The sequence below is a fragment of the Pteronotus mesoamericanus genome, unplaced genomic scaffold (genome assembly GCF_021234165.1).
Source record: "Pteronotus mesoamericanus isolate MK-2021 breed Mesoamerican mustached bat unplaced genomic scaffold, CSHL_Meso_final scaffold_232, whole genome shotgun sequence".
Taxonomy (NCBI): Eukaryota; Metazoa; Chordata; class Mammalia; order Chiroptera; family Mormoopidae; genus Pteronotus; species Pteronotus mesoamericanus.
Window position 1 is genome coordinate 7,804,914 of NW_026555311.1, and position 22,525 is coordinate 7,827,438.

Below are 22,525 nucleotides of genomic sequence, written 5' to 3' on the forward strand. Positions count from 1 at the left end.
CTAGACACATTATTATCAAACTGTCAAAAGACCAAGAGAGTCTCAAAATCAGCAGCCAAGCAAGGACTCATTATCTGCAAGAGATTCTCATTAAGATCAATAGTTAATTCATTACCAAAATTCTGGAGGCCAAAGAGCAGTGGGTTGACATATTTAAATAAGATAAAATTATAAAATTAGATTGTCAATCAGGAAATCTCTACACAGTACAACAATATTTCAAAAATGACAAAGAAAACAAGTCATTGCCAAAAAAACAACACATGAGAGAATTCAGCACTAACAGTTCTACCTTACAGAAATATTTTTCAAAAATTCTTCAGGCTAAAATAAAAGGACACTAATAGCTTAATTACACATGAAGAAATCAAAAGAACTAGGAAAGGTAACTATGTAGGTAAAGGCATAATAAAATAAAAGTATTTTTAAATAATTTTTGTCTATTTGATTTAACAGCATAAAACAATGGTTAAGTATAAGATAAAAAGATGAAATTTGTATGATCATATGCACAAAGGTGGGGAAGGGGATAGACTTATACAGAAAAAAGTTCTGTATATTATGGAAAATAAACTGGTACTGATCTGAACTAAGTTTTTATAAATAAAGATGTTAATTATAATCCTCATGGAAACCACTAAGAGAATAACTCAAAATATGTAGTAGATAATAGGGAATTTACACTATAAAATATTTAATACAAAAAGGCAGTAATAGCAGGATAGAGAAACATAAAGATGTATAGAAAAATAACAAAATAACACACATATATCTTGCCTTATCAGCAATTACATAACACATAAATGCATTAAAGATGGCAATAAACAAGCAAAGAATGGTAGAATGAATAATCAAACAAACAAAAACCCACAATCTAAATATATGACTCCTAAAAAAATGCACTTTTGATTCAAAAGCATAATATCTTACCAAAGGGGAAGAGTATAAAGTGGTAAAATTTATGGTGGTGGAAGGAGACTAGACTTTGGGTGGTCATAATACAATACACAGGTGATGTATTATAGAGTCATACATTTGAAACTTATATAATGTTTTACCCAATGTTACCTCAATAGACTTAATTTTAAAAAGTTAAAGTATAGAAAAAAAGATATAACATGAAAACTATAACCAAATGAAAACAAATGTAGCTAAGCTAACATGGGACTTTGATATAAAAATTGTTAATAAAGAAAAAGAGGGATATCATATACTAATAAACTCCAACCCATAAAGAGATATAACTAGCATAAATAGATATACATATAGATATAATAGGGCTTTGAAATACATATAAAAATTGAGAAACTAAAGGGAGAAACAGACAACCTTACAATAATAGTTGGCAATTTCAATACCTCTCTTTTAATAAAGGAAAAACATTAGGCTGATGACCCAGAAAATAGGATACTTGAACAACATTAAAAATCAACTAGATCTATCACATGTAGAGAGTATCCTGCCCAAAAGCAGGAGGATATATATTTTTTCCAAGGTCATTTGGATAGACTATATGTGTTCACAGAAAAAGTCTTGATAAATTTAAAAGTATTGAAATCACACAAAGTATGCTTTCTAAACACAATGGGGTAAAATTTAATATTAATAACAAAATAAATTTGAGAAATTCATCAATATATAAATATTAAGGAACACATTTCTAAATAATAAATGGATCAAGGAAAATATTACAAAGGAAATTAGAATATACCGAGATAAATAAAAACAAAAGTGCACCATCCAAAACAGAGAAGGCAATAAAGGAAGTTCTTAGAGGGAAATTGATAGCAGTGAATGTCAATATTAAAACAAAGAAATGTCTCATATTAATAACTAAATCTTAGAAATTTAGAAGAGTAAACTAAACCCTAAGCAAGCATAATGAAAGCTATAATAAAGATTAGACAGAAAATAAGTGAAATAGAGAAAAAAAACCAAAAGTGGATTCTGGAAAAAATTAACATAATTGTCAATCCTTTTGCTAGATTGACTAAGAAATAGAGAAAATTCCAATTACTAAAGCTTCAAATAAAAGAGGTGACATTACTTTTGACCTAACAGAAATAAAAATAATTGTAAGTGGACATATGAATACTGATATGTCAACAGACTACATAAGCTAGATGAAATTGACAAATTCTTATAAAGATAAAATCCACTAAAAACCACTGAGAAGTAGAAAGTCTAAATAGAACTATAACAAATAAAGAGATTGAGTCAGTAATCAAAACTTTCCCAACAAAGAAAAACTCAGGACCAGAAGTCTTCATTGTTATGTTGTACATGTTAAAGAATTAACACCAATTCTTCATAAAATCTTTAAAAATAGAGTGTACACATTCTATTAAGCTAGTATTACTCTGATAACAAGACCACACAAAGACATCAAAAGAAAAGAAACTCCAGACAACTATTATTTATGAATATAGACACAAATGTTCTCAACATAATATTAGCAATCAAAATTGTGCAACATGTAAAAGGATAATATGTCATGACTGAGTATGAATTTTATCAGGTGTGTTATGTTAAGTTGGTCCAACATAGAAAATCAATGAATGTAATTTATCACATTAATAAAATGTCATAATCATTTTAATAGGTAAAAAAAATCATTTGACATAATTCAAAACCATTTAAGGATAAAAACATTCAACAAACTGAGAAGAAAAGGGAACTTCTTTAACCAAATAAAAAGAATCTATGTAAAACACAGCTAACACCAAACAAAAAGATAAAAGATTTCCCTATAATGTCAGGAACAGGAGAAATATGTCTATGTTTGTCACTTTTAATCAGCACAGAACTGGAGGTTCTAGTCAGGAAAATTATGCAAGAAAAAGAAAACTCTTCTAGATGAAAAAGAAAAAAACTACTTCTAATTACAAATAACATGAAAATGTTAAATAGAAAATCCTAAGGACTCTACCAATAAATTATGAGGTCTAAATAACAAGTTCAGCTCAGCTTTAAGATACAAGATCAAAACACAGAAAGTGATTATATTTCTGTATAATAAAATGAACAATCAAAAATAAAATTTAAAAATTTCATTTACAAAAGCATCAAAATAAAAAAATTAAGAATAAATTTAACAAAAGAAGTGTAAAACATGTATACTAAAAACTATATAGCTCCACTGAATTATGAACAACTATATGCCCACAAGTTGGACAATCTGGATAAAATGGATAAATTCCTAGAAACATACAATCTTCTAAAATTGAATCAAGAAGAATCAGCGAATCTGAATAGGCAGAGGACAACTAATGAAATTGAAGCAGTAAAAAAAAAACAAACACCCAACAAAAAAAGTCCTGGAATAGATGGCTTCACAGGAGAATTTTACTAAACATTCAAAGAACACCAATTGTTCTCAAATTATTCCAAAAAAATCCAAGAGGAGGGAAGACTTCCAAGTTTATTTTACAAGGCCAGTATCATCCTAATTCCAAAACCAGATAAAGACTACAAAGAAAGAAAATTATAAGCCACTATCTCTAATGAACATAGATGCTAAATTCTTCAACAAAATATTGGTAAGCTAGACCCAGCAATATGTTAAAAAGATCATATTCATTGATCATGTAGGACTTATTCTGGGGATGCAAATTTGGGAAAATATCTGCAAATCAATAAATGTGGTTCACCACATAAACAAGATGAAGGATAAAAACCACATGATCATATCAATAGATGCAGAAAAAGCATTTGATAAAATTTAGCACATATTTACAATAACAGCTCTCAGCAAAGTAGAAATAGAGGGAGCATACCTTAATATAATAAAGGTCATATATGACAAACCCATAGTCAACATTATCAATAACAGGCAAAAACCAAAATTGTTTTCCTAAAGATCAGGAACAACAGAGGGATGTTTGTTTTCACCACTCTTATTCAATGTAGTACTAGAAGTTTCAGACACAGCAATCAGACAAGAAGAAAATAAATAAAAAGCATCCAAACTGGGAAGGATAATGTAAAACTGTCATTATTTGCAGATGACATGATACTGTACATAGACAACCCCAAAACTCCACTGAACAAACTACTAAAACTGATAAAAGAATTCAGTAAAGTAGGAGGATAGAAAATAAATATTCAGAAATCTGTTGCATTGTTATACACTAATAATGAACTGTCAGAAAGGGACGTTAAGAAAACAATGCCACTCACTACTGCTTAAAAAAAAGAAAAAGAAAAGAAAAGAAAAGGAAAAGAAATACCAGGGAATAAATTTAACCAAGGGTGTAAAAGACCTACTCAGGAAATTACAAGATACTAAAGAAAGAAATTGAAAAAGATACAAATAAGTGGAAGCCTATACCATGTTCATGGACAGGAAGAATTAACATTATTTAACTGTCTATACTACCCAAAGCAATCTATAGATTCAACATAATATCAATTGTGTATTTCATAGAACTAGGACAAATCTTCCAAAAATTTATATGGAATCCCAGAACACCCCAAATAGACACAGAAATCCTGGGGACAAAAAGACAAAGTTAGAGGAATCATGCTACCTAATATCAAACTATACTACAAGTCAATAGTAATCAAAACAGCATGGTATTGACATAAAAACAAACATATAGATCAATGGAATATAATAGAGAACAGAAATAAATCTATACTTTTATGGTCAACTAATATTTTACAAAGGAGGCAAAAACATACAATGGGGTAAAGATAGTCTTTTCCATAAGTGGCATTGGGAAAATTGGACAAATACATGCAAAAGAAAGAAACTAGATCACTTTCTTGCACATACACAAGAATAAATTCAAAATTGATTAAAGACTTACATGTATGGATGAAAACCATAAAAAACCTAGAAGAAAACAAAGGCAGTAAAATCTCAAACATTTCTCATAGAAATATTTTTTCTGCTATATAACCTCATGCAAAAGAAAAGAAAAAATAAACAAATGGGATTACATCAAATTACAAAGCTTTCACACACCAAAGGAAACCATCAACAAAATGAAAAGACAATCCACTGAATGGGTGAACATATTCACTGATGAATCTGATAAGGAGTTAATATCCAAAATTGATAAAGAACTTATACATCTTAACACCAAAAAGACAAACAATCTAATTAAAAAATGGGCAAAGGACCTGAATAGATACATCTAAAAAAAAGGACATACAGATGGCAAATAGACATTTGAAAAGATGCTCAACATCACTAATCATCAGAGGAATGCAATTTAAAACTACAATGAGATATCACCTCAAATCTGTCAGAATGGCTATCATCAATAAATCAACAAACAACAACTCTGGTAAGGATGTGGGAAAAAAAGGACCCTCATGCACTATTTGATGGAAATGCAGACTGTTGCAGCCATTCTGGTAAGCGGTATGGAGTTACCTGAAAAATTTAAAATGGAACTCCCTTATGACCCAGTGAATCCACTTCTAAGAAAACCCAAAACTTTAATTCGAAAGAATATATGCACCCCATTGTAAGGTAAATGTAGGTGATCTGACTTCATCATGCAGATGTCGGGGATATTAAGATAATTCCCGTGTTCTCATAGCCTTGAGTTTGGGTCTGATAAATGGTTCCCACGATATTGAGTAGGCTCTCATGAGCTGAATCTCAGTTACACAACCTGCTGGTTCCCTGCCAGCTTGTCTGCTTCCAGTATATTAGGGGGTCAGGGCCCCCTTCGAGCAAATGCAGCTTGCAGCATGCATGAATCACTCACCCTTGAATAAAGGCACGTCAAGCATCCCCACAGCTCTGGGACTTCTTTTCCATCTGCTTGAGTCTCGAGTGAAACTGTCTGGCCTTGACAAGCTGCAAGACACCCATGTTCATTGCAGTGTTATTTACAATAGCCAAGGCTTAAAAGCAGCCCAAGAGTCCACCAGTAAATGAGTGAAAAAAAAAAACTGATATTTACACAATGAAATACTACTCTGCCACAAAAAAGGACATACACCTTTTGCTAAACCATGGATGGGCCTGAAGAGCATTATGCTACATGAAACAAGCTGGTCAGAGAAACACAAATATCATATGACTTAATTCATATATGGAATCTAATGAACATAATAAACTAACAAACAAAGTAGAAACAGATTCATGGATATAGAACACACTGACAGCTGTCAGGGGGAGGAGGGTTGCAGGACTGGGTGAAAAAGGTGAAGTATCATAAGCAACAACAACAACAAAAAACCCCAAAATTCATAAACACAGACAACAGCATGATGATTACCAAAGGGGAAGGTGGGATTGGGGGAGGCAGAAAAGGGTATGGTGTGGATAATAGTAGTGGAAGGAGACTTGACATGAGGTTCTGAATACACAATGCAATATACAGATGATGCGTTATGGAATTGTACACCTGAAGCCCATATAATTGTATTAACCAATGTCACTCCAATGAATTCCATAAAAAACTTTTTAAAAACTTTATTGAAAAAATTATACAGACCTCAATAAATGGAAAGATGAACATGGTTGGATTTGAAGACTTAATATTGTTTAGATGGTGATACTCTCCAATTGTTCTACAATTGTTCTACAGATTCAATGCAATCCCCATCAAAATCATAAATGCCTTATTTTTTGGAGATATTTACAAGGTGATCTCATGTTTATAGATCCTAAATACTTGTGCTGTGGTTATCTTGTATAAATCTTTTAGGATGATTAAAGAAAATTATTTTAAATTTATCATTATTATTTTAAAATTGTTATTTTTGGAAAATAAAACTTTGTCATTCATAAATAACTTGCATCAAACTGAAAGAGCTCCAGTGCAGTACTAGGACAATTTGAGCTAGAAAATAAACAAAATGGTGTTAAGTTATAACTCAAAATCACTTCACCTCTGTGGTTTTTCTCCGAAAAACAAATAACGCCAGTCTAAATAACCTTGAGAAGAAGTTCAGGTAAACTATAGTTGAGAGATGTTTTATAAAACACTGGACCAGCTTTCCTCAAATTGTCAAATTCATCAAAAACAATGAAAATCCGTAAAACTTGCACAGACCATAGGAGGCTAAGGAGACATGATGACTAAATGTAATTTAGTAGCCGAGGTAAGATCTTGGAATAGAAAAAAAATTATGAAATTCAAAGTATTCGTGAAATTTAGTTAATTCTCATGTTTCATGTTGGTTACTTAGTTGTAATAAATTTATCATAATAGTGAAAAATGATCACAAAAGAGGAAAGTGGGTATATGGTATACAGGAACTCCATGCGTACCAAGCTTTTGTCACTTTTCTATAAATCTAGAACTATTCTTTAAACATTTTTACTTATTTCTATTTTCAAAATAACTCATTTAAGAAATGTGTAGCAAAAGGGAACCCTAGTACACTCGTGGTGGGAATGCAGACTGGTGCAGTCACTGTGGAAAACAACATGGAATTTCCTCAAAAAAGTAAAGATGGAACTACCTTTCAATCCAGTTATCCCATTGCCGGGATTATACCCTAAGAATCCTGAAATACCAATTCGAAAGAACCTATGCACCCCAATGCTCATAGTTGCATTGTTTACAATAGCCAAGTGCTGGAAACGGCCTAAGTGCCCATCAGTTAATGAGTGGCTCAAAAAACTGTGGTACATTTACACAATGGAATATTATGCAGAAGAAAGAAAGAAGGAACTCCTACCCTTCGTGACAGCATGGATGAAACTGGAGAGCATTATGCTAAGTGAAATAAGCCAGGGGGTGAAAGACAAATACCATATGATCTCACTTATAAGTGGAAACTAATCGACAAAATAAATAAATGAGCAAAATAAAACCAGAGACATGGAAATAAAAATCAATCTGACAGCAACCAGAGAGGAGGAGGGAGGGAGATAACAGAGAAAAGAAAGGGAAGGAGCAAGCAAAGGAACATGAATAGAGGACTCATGGGCACAGAAGTGGGGGGAATTGACTGTGGAAGTTGGGGGATGGGGTAGGAGTGAGCAATGGGGAAAAAGTGGGACAACTGTAACTGAACAATAAATTTAAAAAAAAACTTAACAATGATTTTTACTAATTGCGAAAGCTATGGTTTGTCTCAACCAACATTCGTTCTCTATTTATTTCTCTTCTATATTTTCTATTAGTTGCTTACATAGAATCCTTAGCACTCATGAGTGGCCCTGGGTTAACATTCTATATAATGAGACACATGGGTCTTCTGAGCCATCTTTTTTCCCTTATCTTTTCTCCTTCCTGGAATTTAAGAACGATGACTGGTGCTACATAATGCCTGTGACCATGAGAAAAATGCACCAATATCTTATCAATGGTGATAAGATGCAACCAGAAGAAAAAAGACTAATACTTATATATTTATTTTGCACAAACAATAATAAACATAAAAGAATCCAAAACTGAGACATTTAGTACTGAAAAAGAGGAAACAGGAGGAAAAAATCAAAGCATACCACCAAGCTAAAAAAACCACAAACACAAAGAAAAAGAAAGAATGGAATGAGGACACAGAGCTACCAGAAAACAAAAGATAAAATGGTTATAGGAAATTCTTATATATCAATAATTACCTTAAATGTGAATGGACTGAACTCATCAACTAAGAGACACAGGGTAGTAAGTGGGTATAAACCTACTACCAAACTAAACCAAAACCCAACTACATGCTGCCTTCAGGAGACGATCTCAGCTGCTAGGTAAACCATAGACTTAAAGTGAAGGGGTAGAAAATGATACTCCAAGCAAATGGCATCCAGAGAAAACTGAGTATAGGAGTACTTATATCTGACTATTATCCTGAAATAGATTTCAAGATGATAATTACAGAAGGAATTGGCAAAAAAATATTCAAAGTAATAAAAAGCAAGGATCTACAACCAAGATTACCCAGCAAAACTATCATTTAGAATTGAAGGGAAGAAAAAGAGCTTCCCAGACAAGAAAAACCTGATGGAGTTCATCACCACCAAACCAGTATTATAGGAAATGTTAAAGGGTCTTCTTTAAGAAGAAAAAGATAAAAATATGGATAACAAAATGACAATAAATACATACCTATCAACTATTTAATCTAAGAAACAAAACAAACAAGCAGAACAGAAACAGAATCATAGATACAGAGAATATTTTGTTGGTTGCCAGATGGGAGGGAGGTTGATGGCATGGGTGAAAAAAGTGAAGGATTAACAAGTTCAAATTTAGTAGTTACAGAAGAGTCATGGGGATGTAAAGTACACTACAGGGAATGTAACACATACGCATGACCCATGGACATGGACGGTAGTGTGGGGATTGCCTGAGGGAGTGGGGAAGCTTAGTGGAGGGGGGCAAAGGGTGAAAAATTGGGACAACTGTAAAAGCATAAACAATAAAATATAATTTAAAAAATTAACAAGAGACAAAGATGGGCATTTTATAATGATAAGAGGACAATACCTCAAGGAGACATAATAATAGTTAATATATATACACTTAGCCTGGGAGTGCCAAAATATATAAAGCAACTGCTAACAGAACTAAAGGGAGAAACTGCCCCAAACCCTGACAGCTATGAATAGATCATCTAAACAGAAAATCGGTACAGAAATATTTGTTTGTTTTAGATTCCACATATAAGTGAAATCATATGGTATTTGTCTTTGATTTATTTCACTTAATATAACAAATTAAATATAAATAGACTGAGAGATACAGAGAATAGGCTAACAGTTGACCAAGGTGGGGGGGATTGGTGCTGGGTGAAAAAGGTGAATGAATTAAGGAGTACAAATTTGTGGTTACAGAATAGTCATAGAGATATAAGTTATAGCACAGAAAATAGCATCAGTAATATCGTAGTAGCGATATGGAGCTATGTGTGTACTTGAAATATTGGGGAAGCCATGCTGTAAAGTACATGATTATCTAACCCTATGCTGTTATCTGAAACTAACACAGAATAAAATGATACTGAATGTAAACTGTAACAAAAAAATAAGGAAATAATGGTCTTAAATGGAACATTAGACCAAATGAACATAATCAATATTTATAGAGATTTTCATCTCAGAACACCAAAATATAAATTCTTCTCTAGTACACATGAAACATTCTCAAGAATAGACCATATGTTAAGACACAAAACTAGCCTCCTCAAATTTGTAATATTGAAATTATACTAAGTCTGCTCTTCAATCACCATGCTTTAGAATTGGAAATCAACTGCAAAAATGGCGTGGAAAATTACAGCTCTGTGGAGATTAAATAACGTACTGCTAAACAATAAGTGTGTCAAAAAAATCCATAAAAGATGAGACCAAACAATACATAGAGACAAATGAGAATGACAATATAACATATCAAAATTTATGGAATACAACAAAAGTGGTAATGTGAGGGAAGTTTATATCTACAGTCCTATAAGAGGAAACAAACAAAAAAAAAACCTCAGATAAAAACCCAACATTTCACCTTAAAAAACTAGAAAAATAAAAACGAACTAAGACCAAGTCAGAAAAAGGAAGGAAATGATCAAAATTAGAGCAGAGTTAAACAAAATAGACAACAAAGAGACAAGAGAAAAAATTAATACAACGAAGGGCTGCTCCTTTGAAAGGGTTAATAAAATGGACAAACCTCTGGCTATGACTCATTAAGGAAAAATTTAAAAACTCAAATAAGCAAAACTAGAAAGAAGCCACAAAGACATATAAGGAATACAAAGGACAATATAAGAATAACACAAAAAACTATATACTTCCAAATTCTATAACCTAGAAGAAATGGACAAGTTCTTAGAAATACATAACCTCCCTATGCTGAATTATAAAGATGTGGATAATCTAAATAGACCAATTAACACTAGGAAAATTAAAACAGTCATCAGAAACCACCCAAAAATTAAATGTCTAGGACCAGATGGCTTCACTGGTGAATTCTAGCAAAAATTCAAATATTTCATGTCTGTATTTCTCAAACTGTTACAAAAAGTTGAAAAAGAAGCATTTCTTTCTAACTCACTTATGAGGACATTACCCCTGATACCAAAACCTGACAAGGACAACACACAAAAAGGAAGGAAGGAAGGAAAGAAGGAAGGGAGGAAGGAAGGAAGGAAGGAAGGAAGGAAGGAAGGAAGGAAGGAAGGAAGGAAGGAAGGAAGGAAGGAAGGAAGGAGGGAGGGAGGGAGGGAGGGAGGGAGGAGGGAGGGAGGGAGGGAGGGAGGGAGGGAGGGAAGGAAGGAAGGAAGGAAGGAAGGAAGGAAGGAAGGAAGGAAGGAAGGAAGGAAGGAAGGAGGGAAGGAGGGAAGGAGGGAAGGGAGGGAGGAAAAATTACAGATTGATATCTCTGATGAATATAGATGTAAAAATCCTAAACAAAATACCAGTAAATTGAATTCATCAATAGATTAAAAGAAATAATAATCATGATCAAATGAGGTTCATTCAAGGGGCATAAAGATGGTTTAACATATACAAATCAATCAATATGATGTACCACATTAATGAAATAAAAAATTCAAATCACAAAGTCATATCAAGAGATGAAGAAAAAGCATTTGACAAAATACAACATCCACTTATGATTAAAACATTTAATAAAATGAGTACAGAAGGACAGCTTCTCACTATAATAATGACCATATATTACAAACCCTCATAACAAATGGTGAAAAACTGAAAGCTTTTTCTCTAAGATCAAGAACAAGGATGCCCACTCTCACCACTGTTATTCAATGTAGTACTGGAAGTCCTCACTAGAGCAATAAGTTAAGAGAGAGGAAAAACATCCAAAATGGTAATGAAGAAGTAAAATTGTCACTCTTTATTGATGACATGATTCTTTATACTGAAAACCCTAAAGACACCCCCCAAAGGTATTAGAAACAAGAAATAAATATAGTAAATTTGCAAGATACAAAAATCCACTGCATTCTTATATACTAACAATAAAACTTAAAAAAAGAAATGAAAAATTTCCATTTGCAGTTGCAACAAAAAGAAAAAATACTTATGAATAAATTTTTAAAAGGATGTGAAACACCTAAACACTAAAAACTACAAGAAATTATTGAGAGAATTTGAAAAACAAAGAAATGGAAAGATATTTAATGTTCACTGATTGGAAGAATCAACATAGTTATAATGGCCATATTACCCAAATCAATGTACAGATATATTTAACTCCACATCAAAATCCCAATGGTATTTTTCAAAGCAATAGAGCAAAAAAATATCAATTTTGTATGGGCTCACAAAAGATTCCAAATAGCCAAAGCAATCCTGAGGCAAAAAGGAAAACTAAACAGCAGAGGTATTATACTCCTTGATCTCAAATTACGTTACGAGGCTACAAGCATCAAAGCAGTATGATATTGCCAGAAAAACAGACTCATAGACCAGACCAAAGGAACAAAATTAAGAGCTCAGAAACAAACCTACATGTATATAGGCAACTAATTTTCAACAAAGGAGCCAAAAACAACGAAGAAAGCCTCTTTAATAAAAAGGTGCTGGAATAGTTGGAAAGCTACATGCAAAAGAATGAAATTAGACTACTATTTGACACGATACACAAAAATTAAATCAAAATGAATCAAAGAACTCAATATAAGACAACTGTACTTGAATAGCAATAAAAAAAAAACCTGAAACAATAAAATATATGGAAGAAAAACATAGGAAGTGAGTTTACGGACCTTGACTTATGGAAGGATTTTATGAATTTTACTCAAAAGGCAAGAGAAGTAAAAGCAAAAACATTTGAATGGAACTCTATCAAACTAAATAATTTCTGTACAACAAAAGCAAATAATAAAATTAATTAATATAAAATATAATATAATATAATATAATATATTGAAGGGAAACAAACCAAATGAAAGAACACATTTGCAACAATATCTCTGATAAGGGGCTAATGTCCAGCATATACAAAGTACGCCTACAACTCAACAACAACAAAACAAACAATCATTAAAAAATGGGCAGAAGACCTGAACGGACACTTCTCCCAAGAAGATATATAAACAGCCAACAAATATATGCAAAGATGCTCAACATCACTACTATTAGGAAAATGCATATCAAAACCACATGAGATATCACCTCAAACCTGTTGGAATGGCTATTATCAACGAGACAAGAAATAACAAGTATTGGAGAGGGTGTGGAAAAGGGAACTGTCATATACTGCTGGTGGGAATGTAAACTGGTACAACACTATAGAAAACAGTATGAATAGTCCTCAAAAAATCAAGAATACAGCTATCATATGATACAACTGTCCCTCTTCAGAGTAACTACCCCAAACTTTTGAAAACATTTATTCATAAATACGAAGTCTGCCTGGAAAAATTCCAGTTATTGTTAATATAACAAGAATTGTTTACACAACATCCATGTAACCTGGCAGCCAAGGAGAGTGGACTGGAATGTGCACGCATGAACAATGACAACTTCACTGTACTAGTTAGTGGGGGTAGTATATGTCATTGAGTGAGCCTGTGCACTGAGTGGCCTTCACATTCATAATGACTGAGCAAGTATAGCAATGAATCTGCATCAAATTTTGTGTTAAGCTTGAACATTCCTCCGTGGAAACTATTTGGATGACTCAGAAGGCAGCAGCTATGGGAAACTGGTTATTGGCAGTTTCATCATGGCAATGCATCCACTCATGCATCACATCCTGTGCAGAATTTTTTGGCGGAACATCATATCACCTAGTGACTCAGCCCCTCAACAGCCCAGCTTTGGCGCCCTCTGACTTCTGGCTTTTCCCAAAATTAAAGTCACTTTTGAACGGGAAAAGATTTCAGACAATCAGTGAGATTCAGGAAAATATGATGGGGCAGCTGATGGCGATTGGGAGAACTGTGTGAGGCCCGAAGTTGTCTACTTTGAAGGGGACTGAGGTGCCATTGTCCTATGTACAATGTTTCTTGTATGTTGTATTTTCTTCAGTAAATGCCTGTATTTTTCATATTACATGGCTGGATACCTTCTGGACAGACCTCATATATTTGTGCCTATGTTTGTTGAAGCATTATTTACTATAGCTAAAACATGAAAACAAATTAAGTGTTCCTCAATGGGTGATAGGATCAAGAAGAAATAGTGTATATATACACAATGAAATATTACTTAGCCATAATAAAAAATGAAAAATTGCCATTTGTGACTACGCAGACAGATCTTGAGAGTATCATGCTGAGCAAAATACATCAGACAGAAAAGGACAAAAACAATATGATTTCTTTCATATGTTGAACATAGACTAGAAAGCAACAAAGAAATAAACAAACAAAACAAACAAAAAGGTCATGGACACAGACAACAGTATGGTAGTTACAACAGAGGAAAAAGGGGTAAGAGGAAGTTGAAGAGTAAAAGGTGTCAAATATATGGTGACAAAAGGTGGGGAGCCCACAATGCATTAGACAGATGTTATATAATAAAATTGCACACTTGATACATATAATTTTAACCAATGTCATACCAATGAATATTTAAATAAAAAAATTAAAGGACAACTTTGCTGGATACATTATTTTTGTTTGGTAATTTCTATCTTTCAATATTTTGAATATATCATTCTATTTTCTCCTGGCCTGTATGGTTTCTTCTGAGAAATATGTTAATAACCTGATGAAATTTTCTTTATAGGTTATTATCTTTTATTCCTGGCTGCCTTGAAAAATTTTTCTTATCACTGACTTTTTCCAGTTTTATTCTAACGTGTATTGAAAGTATTTTTGTGTTGAAATAATTAGATGTGCTGTTACTGTTTTGTACTTGAACGTCCAGTTTCTTCCTTAGGTTAAGAAATTCTCATCAATTATTTGTTTGAATAGGCTCTATTTCCTTCTCTCTTCTTCCAGGATACCCATTATCCTTAGGTGGTTGTTTCTAATGGAGTCAGCTCTCACAGAGTTCTTCCATTTAAAAAGAAATCTTAGTTCTCTTTCTTCTTCTACCTAAATCATTTCTATATTTCTATCTTTGAGGTTATTAATTCTCTTTTCTAGATGACCTGCTCTATTTTTCATCTCATTTATTGAGTTCTTCAGCTTCAGAATTTCTGTTTGGTTCTTTTTTATAGTTCCAATGTCGTTGGTAAAGTACTCCTGTTCATTAATTTTATTCTTGAGCTCAGTCAACTTTTTTCAGTTTTCTTGTATGTGTTGCATTTTTTTATCACTGTTATTTTGAATTCTCTGTCATTTAGATCACAATTTTCTATTACTTTGATTTTGCATTCTGAAAAATCTCATTTTCTTTCTGTTACCATGTTACCTTGCTTGATTATTGTGCTTGATAGATTGTACCTCTGTCATCGAATTTAAAATAGTGAACTCTTTTATTTAAGTACCATTTTGATTTTAACAACTCAGCAGTTTGATAATAGTCTTTCTTTAATTTTTCAGCACATGATGTTATAGCACAAGCTTTTATTTTCTCTTAATGTGGTTCTTGAAAGTCTGGGGTGGTGATGAGGGGACCTTGCGATGGTCATGGGAGTCACAGCCTAAGTGACCAGGGTGGTGTGTTTCCACTTGTTTTGGTTGCCTTCATCCCAGGGCTCCACCACTGTGAGGGGGAACATAGCGGGTGGGAGGTGCCAGGTTTGCTAGCCCACCACACTGCTGCCTGGTTCCCTATGGCTGCAGCGCAGCTGTGCTATAGCAGGAGGCCTTACATGCATCTTTGCTGCTGCTACCATTGCAAACAATCAGGGAAGGTAGATAGATTATCAGATACCTCTGCTGCTTTGGCCTCTCTTACTCTCCAATGGAATGTAAGGTGGGGAGCCACACCCTAACTCTTCCTGTGACCACATTAGTTAGGGCCATGGGCTCAGCCACGACAACCAGAGAACTGCATCCATGGGCACCACCTCTGCCTTCCCCAGTCTTGCTTCCTTTACTGTTCCAATGTGCCCATCTTCAGATACACTGACATGTGGATCTCTCAGGCATGTGTGGTGAGCAGAGAAAGCTTTGTTGGATTATAGATGTTTGACTGCGGGTCTATTTAAAAAGAGATACAAGAGGTATTCTCAGTTCACCATGGGGCTTATATCACCTGATGTGATAATTTTCAAATGTAATTTCAGGATTCTAGAATGTCAAACCCAATGTATACCATCCTGTATGATGGTTAAATAAAATAACCAAAGATTTTCATTAAAAGTAAAATAACATTGCCCTGGCTGGTGTGGCTCAGTGGATTGAGTGCCAGCCTGCAAACCAAAGGGTCATTGGTTCAATTCCCAGTCAGGGCACATGCCTGGGTGGTGGTCCAGGTCCCCAGTAGGGGGCGCACAAGAAGCAACTACACATTGATGTTTCTTTCTCTCTCTGTCTCCCTTCCCCTCTCTAAAAATTAATAAATAAAATCTTTAAAAAATAAAATAAAATAACATCTATTTGCTAATGTTGTAGTCATGCGAATATTTGTATTATCTGTATATTCTATAGCCTACATGCAATTGTATAATAGTAACAGTATATTTATTTTTAATTTATTTATTTTTTATTATATGTATTTTATTGATTATGCTATTACAGTTTTTCCATTTTTTTCTCTCCCCTTTATTACCCTCCACCCTGTACCTGCCCTCCCACCAGCGTCTCCCCCCAGCCCCCCACCGTCAGTTCAAGTCCCTGTGTTGTACATGTAAGTTCTTTGGCTTCTCCATTTCCTATGCTATTCTTAAATTCCCCCTGTCTATTTTGACCTACTGTTTATGCTTATTCTCTGTACCTTTTCCCTTTTTCACCCCCATTTCCCTCCCCTCTAATCTCCATTTCTGAGATTCTTTTCCTGTTCTAATAGTTTGCTTAGTTGGTTTTTGTTATTTTTAGGTTCAGTTGCTGATTGTTTTGAGTTTGTTGTCATTTTACTATTCATAGTTTTTGATCTTTTTCTTAGATAAGTCCCTTTAACATTTCATATAATAAGGGCTTGGTGATGATGAACTCCTTTAACTTGACCTTATCTGGGAAGCACTTTATCTGCCCTTCCAATCTAAATGATAGCTTTGCTGGATAGAGTAATTTTGGATGTAGGTCCTTGCTTTTCAGGACTTTGAATACTCCTTTCCAGCCCTTCCTGCCTGCAGGGTTTCTTTTGAGAAATCAGCTGATAGTCTTATGGGAACTCCTTTGTAAGGAAATGTCTCCTTTTCTCTTGCTGCTTTTAAGATTCTCTCCTTGTCTTTAATCTTGGGTAATGTAATTATGATGTGTCCTCATGTGTGCTTCTTTGGCTCCAACTTCTTTGGGACTCTCTGAGCTCCCTGAATCTCCTGGAAGTCTATTTCTTTGCCAGATTGGGGAAGTTCTCCCTCGTTATATTTTCAAATAAAATTTCAATTTCTTGCTCTTCCTCTTCTCCTTCTGGCACCCCTACGATTCAGATGTTGGATCATTTAAAGTTGTCCCGGGAGTTCCTAAGCCTCTCTTCATTTTTTTGAATTCTTGTTTCTTTATTCTGTTCTGGTTGAATGTTTACCTCTTCCTTCTGCTTCAAATCATTGATTTGAATCCTGGTTTCCTTCCCTTTACTCTTGGTTCCCTGTACATTTTTATTTCCCTTTGCATAGCCTTCACTTTTTCCTCCATTTTGCAACCACACTCAACCATATCTGTGAGCATGCTAATTACCAGTGTTTTGAACTGTGCATCTGATTGTTTGGCTATCTCTTCATTGCTTAATTCTATTTTTGGAGCTTTGATCTATTCTTTCATTCGGGCCATAGTTCTTTGACTCAGCACACCTGGTATGTCAGAAGGGGTGGAGCCTTAGGTATTTGCCAGGGTGGGGCCACCCAGGTCCCCGTGTTATCATGCTGTATGTGGGGAATGCCTCTTGCTTGGCTCTCAGCCTGCTTTCAAGCACTTTCTCGCTAGAAAAAGCAAATTTTCTACACAAGCAAATTGGGCTCTTCTAGTGCTGATTCCTGGGCAGGTGGGTTTGTGAACATTCTAGGACCCTGTGGGTCTCTCCAAGGAACTCTCCTGTGAGGTTGGGAGTTAGTCCTACTGCTGCATCCCCTAGATTCTTACAGCCAGAGATTTTGAGGCTTTCTTTTCCTGCACTGGAACCTGGGGTTGTGCAGTCTGTCTTGGTCCCCAGCTGTTCCTCCCGGTTTATCCACACGCAAATGTGGGAACGCCTGATCCACCAGCCACCACCTTGCCCCTTGGTCCTCTAGCCTCCACCTTGCTGCTTCCTCTCCCCACTGGCTGCCTATCTCTGCCCCCTCCTACTGGTCTGGATGGATGTTTTTCCTTTAACTCCTTGGTTGTTGGACTTCCATAATTTTGATTTTCTCGCAGTTCTGGTTATTATTATTTCTTTAATTTGTTGTTGCCCTTCTTTTGGTTGTGCAAGGTGGCAAAGCGTATCTACCTATGCCTTCACCTTGGCCAGAAGGTCCAACAGTATATTTCTGAATGTGAAATTATTATAGTAATTATGAAAAGATTGAAAAATGCAAACAATAAAGGAAAACAAATATAAAGTATATATATATGTATGCATTTTTGCGTATATATGTACATGCACACATAAAAATGAACGTGTCCACTTTCCTCACAACCACACGTGACTATTAGATGTTTTTATGTAAGGGTCCACTTTTTTTCTTATTTGCTTTTTTTCCTCTCATATCAGATTTATTTTCCTCTTTTTGATTTACTTTCTGTATACTTATATTAAATATTATTTTAAATTATGAATGATTGATTTATAACCTTTGAAATAAACTCATTGAATCTTATATTTATTTCTGAAAATCTCTGAGGGAATCCTTTTCCTGGCACAAGGGGAACAAAGTCAAGCAGTGAAAAAAGAAAAATAATCCTGAGAATACCAAGTACAATAATTATTTCATTGAAACATAATAGAAATTAGATATTTGACATCTTCTTGGATGAATTTCAATAGCCAAAACAAACTGCAGAACTGTAAACACATAGCACTTAGGCAATTTCTCTGTTGTTGTTTGTCTGTTAAACAAAAGAGGAAGTTAATATTTAGAAAAAAGTCTTTAAACTCAAACCTCAATCCAACACAAAGAGCTATTTTATAGCCACAAATAAAACACATGCTTTGGCAGGGAAAATGTAACTTTTTGTTTTTATATTTTTCTTTTTATGTTTTTTATTGTTGACTTTAACTTGGTATCATGGAATATACTTTGGAAATTTCTCAGTGAACAATGACAGTTAAGTTTTGAAAGGCAAAACAATAATGATTCTAGTAGAATGTATTTATGAGATATTGGAGTAGTTTAAAAAATTAATGGGACATAAACATTAATTAATCATAAAAATTCATAAATGAGAGTACATTTAATTGAAAATTTTGTATTTGTTAAAAGGTACCATTAAAAGGGAAAACTGATCACTTTCAGATTGGGAGGAGTTTATTTGCAATGTATGTTGTCAGCCAAACTCTTGTATCAACAATAGAATAACGAAATAAAAATTCAAACAACTCAATAGAAAAATGGAAACTAGAGTCTTGAAAGGGCATTTCACCAAAATAAGAAGGCTATCAAATGATGAATAAACATCTGAAAAGAAACTCAGTTTTACCATACACTTAAGTTCTTGCATGAGTTATACTTCTGCCCTTTTGGCTCTCTGAGCAGCACCATGTCAATGAGCAAGAACAAGCACCTTACATAAAGGCAGCGGAAAGGGAGCCAAGAAGAAAGTGGTTGATCCATATTCTAAGAAAGCACAAGCTATGTTCAATGTAAGAAATAGTGGAAAAACACTAGTCACAAGAACTCAAGGAACCAAAATTGCATCTGATTGCTTGAAGGTTCATCTTTCAGAAGTGAACCTAGCTCATCTGCAGGATGATGAAGTTGCATTTAGAAAATTCAAACTAATTACTGAGGATGTTCAAGGCAAAAATTACCTGAGTAATTTCCATGGCATGGATCTTACCGGTGACAAAATGTGCGCCAAGGTCAAAAAATGGCAGGCCATGATTGAAGCTCATGTTGATGTCAAGACTATGAATGGGTATTTGCTTCCTCTATTCTGTGTTGGTTTTACTAAGAAATGCAACAATCATAGCTGGAAGATCTTTCATGCTGAGCATCAACAGGTTCACCAAATCCAGAAGAAGATGATGGAAATCATGATCTGAAAGGTACAATCAAATGATTTGAAAGAAGTGGTCAATAAAATGATTCCAGATAGCATTGGAAATGACACAGAAAAGTCATGCCAATCTATTTATCCACATCATGATGTCATTGTTAGGAAAGTAAAATGCTGAAGAAGCCCAAGTTTGATTTGGGAAATCTCATGGAGCTTCATGGTGAAGGCAGCAGCTCTGGAAAAGCTACTGGGGAAATGGTAGGTGCTTAAAGGTGAATGAGTTGATGGATGTCAGACCCCAGTCCAAGAATCTGCTTAAAATGTAGACATTAAATAGTGACAAATTAAATGACCTGTTTGTGATTTTTTTTAAAAAACTCAGTGTTTTAAACCTGAGAAATGCACATAAACCACTATGAAATATTATCACACAAGTACACACACACAAAGAAAGTACTAAATTTTGACAGTGATGTGGAACAAGATATACATTTTCAGGCATGTGTAATCCCATTGAAAAACTTATTGGCACTATCTACTAAACTTAAACCAAAATATACCCTATAATCAACAACTCCACTCCTAAGTATTATTATAGATGGCCATTGACAGCAGGTATGCCTACATTTAAATTCATGTCTTCAAATGATTGTTATAGCTTAGATATGTATGTACAGGCCTACTTGTAACAAAAAAACATTTGTTTTATGATTTTATTTCACATCTAATAACAAAGTCTATAACAAGACATTGAAATATAATGACTGCATATTAACAAAACACACAACCAAAAATGCATTTACCATATGTTCATCTCAAGACATTACACAAATATTTATAGCAGCATTATTGGTAATAGCTTAAAACTAGAAATAACAAAAATGTCCACCAATATTAGAATGGATAAATAAATTGTGGTATGTTCATATAAGGGAATATTGGATACCTGTAAAATAAACCAACTAATGTCACACACAAATGCCATATGTATTAACATGGATAAATCTCATTAGTGAAAGAAGATAGATACAAAAGAATACATAATCTATGCTGATTCCATTTTTTGTAGAAGTCAGACTCAGAAAGAGCCAATCTATGGTGTTAGAAGTTAGAAGAGCGGTTAATTTTGGAATGTAGAGTGGGAGTAATGGGATTAAGTATAAAGATGGCTTCTTGGTTACTTATAATGTTCTTATTTTTAACCTAAATCATAATTACATGTCTTTTTTTTTTAAAGTTGTGATAATTCTTGAGCTTTTCACCTTTGCAATTGTACTGTCCTTTATGTATGTCATAATTCAATATTTTAAAAAATTAAATAAAGTTAAAATGTCCTAATTGGTTTTCCAGTTTCAAAGCATTGACACAGACAATGTTACTACAATTATTGGAAAAAAAATTTAATGCCATTAAAAGTTTTTTCATATGAACTTCCTGTCAAGATGGCAGTGTAGGCAAACATGGTTTGCCTCTTTGCACAACCACATCAAAATTAGAACTAAAATATAGAACAACAATCACTCAGTCCATCAGAAATTGAGTTGAATGGAAGTCTGAAAACTACAGAATTAAAAAAATCACATCCATCCAGACACAGAATGGGCTGGTCCCTCACCCATGTGTGGCAGATGAAAGTTTGGGAGGGATATCACGGGAGTGAGGAGTCCCAGCCCCACACGAGGCATCCCAGCCCAGGGATCCAGTGCCAGGAAGATAAGTCTCCACAACTTCTGGCTGCAAAAATCAGTAGGGATTAAGTCCATGGAAGAAACTACTGAAGCCCTAAGCAATTTCTCTTAAAGAACCCACACACAGACTCACCTACTCAGGCTCACTCCCTCTTTGTTCCAGCACCTGGGGAGCAGCTTGAAAGACAACAGTGATACAAAGGGAAGAACTGAGGTATCTGGCATCAAGGTGAGGGAGAGCCATTGTCTCTTTTCAGAACCCTCCCATCACAGAGCTGGCAGGCTGGTGCCATATCTAAGACTTTGTCAACCTGGCTAACACTGTTTGACCCACCTTGGAGAACAACAGAGACTTCCCCACCCAATCTATGGGCCTACCTAAACTGATTTTCCATATGAATGGCCTGCCTTGGCTCATGCTTCACAACTTCCTAAATCCTCTCCAACAAGCAACAGCTGGCTTCAGTGAGCCTCAGGCCTGGCACTAGCAACAGCCAGCCTAGATATACAGCTTGGCTTCACCATGGAATCTCCAAGCCCAACACAAGTATCAGCCATCCCAGATTGCTTTATATCTCAGGTAGAGTGGTCCCTGCCAGAACACAGGTGGGGGCTGAACTTGGCCTGCCCCACCTGGGAAACCTCAGGGCCATTGCACCCAGTGGACAGTGACAGACCACATTGGAGCACCACCAATCTGCCTCTGAACAGCTGATGCTTCACAGGGGGCAGAGGTTGGTGGTAAGTGGTCACAGCCAATCCTT

At 34.6% G+C, this 22,525-nt stretch overlaps 1 pseudogene; it reads left to right on the top strand.

The window, feature by feature from the left end:
- Window positions 1–19,663: 19,663 nt before the first annotated feature.
- Window positions 19,664–20,392, top strand: LOC129085234 (40S ribosomal protein S3a-like; annotated as a pseudogene).
- The last annotated feature ends 2,133 nt before the right edge of the window (window positions 20,393–22,525 follow it).